The sequence below is a fragment of the Chaetura pelagica genome, unplaced genomic scaffold, assembly GCF_000747805.2.
Source record: "Chaetura pelagica isolate M959 unplaced genomic scaffold, ChaPel_1.0 scaffold45, whole genome shotgun sequence".
NCBI classification, from domain to species: Eukaryota; Metazoa; Chordata; class Aves; order Apodiformes; family Apodidae; genus Chaetura; species Chaetura pelagica.
The window spans coordinates 2,696,867-2,698,734 of NW_009953217.1; positions in this window are offsets into that span (position 1 = coordinate 2,696,867).

The following is a 1,868-nucleotide window of genomic DNA, read 5'->3' on the forward strand; positions in this document are numbered from 1 at the left end:
AGTCTGCTTACAAACAAACTCAGTGTGCTTAGAATAAAACATAAAATGTCAGCAGAGAGGAGGCTGACTTCACCACCCTGCTCTGCATGTAGCTGCATGCAGAAAACTACCTCAGAGCCCACGTTTAATCAAAACCAGTTCAAGTTAAACGTTGTGGGTTGTTGTTGGGGTTTTTTTCACAGCCATCAGCACATGAGGGAACAAACAAGCACACGCAGTACAGAACAAAGAGCATTCATCAGGCTGATATTTTGGCCTCTAACTCAACAGCATTCATATCAACTTCCTCCTAGCACTGGGGCTGTGTGCCTGTGCTGTGCTAGGAAAGCAAAGGCAGGAACACCTGTGGTCACTAGAGATTTTCACCACAGGTCTTGCAAGAGTGCACTTGCTAACCACGCTGCCTTGGCTCTTGGCCAGGGAAGGGGGATACAAGATTTTTGCCTGCCTAGAAACCAGCTAAGATGCTTCAGAAAATGTTCTTCGCTTCCTGCCTCAAACTTTTGCAACTATTATGTTCTGCATTAGAGGCAGCAGCTTTTAACAACTGGCAAAATAAATTCCTGTGTCTGTCATTTGCCAAGGAGCTTGAATTTTTTTTCAAGTTTGATGATGTTTTCTGTTTTTACTGGTTTCTGTGTTAAAATTGGAATTAACCTCTTGTGACCGTGACAAAAGCCTGAAATTGTAGACCTTGTTGATGGCAGAGACCTAGAAGTGAGAATGAAAAGAAGTAGTTAAGCAAATTGTATTTTATTTTAAGTTTGTGGGGTTTAATTGATTTGTGCTGAAATCACACAGGTTCTCTAGTCTTGTTTTGGTTTAAAGGCTACTTTTCTAAACACTGCTATCAAATTCCCATTGAAAGTTCTGTTGAATTCCCTTATCACTTTTATAAACCTTACTAAGCACTAAATAACTGCTAGAATTTGAGATGCAAATTACTGCCAGTCAGGTATTTCGACTTGGAGATCTGTGTTTGGTATATCCTGCCCTTTTCCCAGCAGAATTTTAAGTGCAGGCTGGTCCCTGCAAGCAAGTTATCAAGCACCCAAAGGCAGCAGATCACAGGCCAGACCTCGAATCAGAGCCAGACCCTTGTGTACAAAGCAAGGCCTGACGATGTGAGGTGCTGCTTGTCCCTAATTTTTGCTGAGAACAGAGCTGGCTGCAGACACTGAGCGTCACAGCCCTGAGCACCCTCTGCACCATGTACCTGCAGAGCTCCCAGTGTGTGTTTGGTCTCGCAGGGCTGGTACAGGTCGATACCAGGCAGTTGTGTAAACAGCAAACGTGTGAGCAGGGCTGCGAGGCACGTTGTTCTCTCTGCGGCTGGAATATGCTGTTCTGCTTCGGAGCAGTTTGATAAGGGTGCAGGTGAACCGGAGAGGGTGCACACGCAGTGCAGCCACCACCCCAGCCGGTGGGGACAGACTTGGGCAGCCTGGGGTAGGAGATGGTGCAACCAGATGAGAGGTTCCTGCAACCGAGGGAATGAACGACCTGCCGGCCCAAACCAACCAGGCAAAACCAGTGAGTTACTGCCCAGTGAGACCACAGAGGGTGGCCCAGTGACACAGAGGGTGGCCCAGTGAGAGACAAGAGGGTGGCCAAGTGGGACAGAGGGTGGCCCAGTGGTACCACAGAGAGTGGCCCAGTGAGAGACAAGAGGGTGGCCCAGTGGTACCACAGAGGGTGGCCCAGTGAGACCACAGAGAGTGGCCCAGTGAGAGACAAGAGGGTGGCCCAACCCAGCACCAGGCTCGGGCTGGGAAACATTCCTTATCTCACCCGAACGGCCCCGTTTATTTAGCCGTACGGAAACACCCCCGGGACGGGCAGGAGCCCCCAGCACACGGTACAAGGGC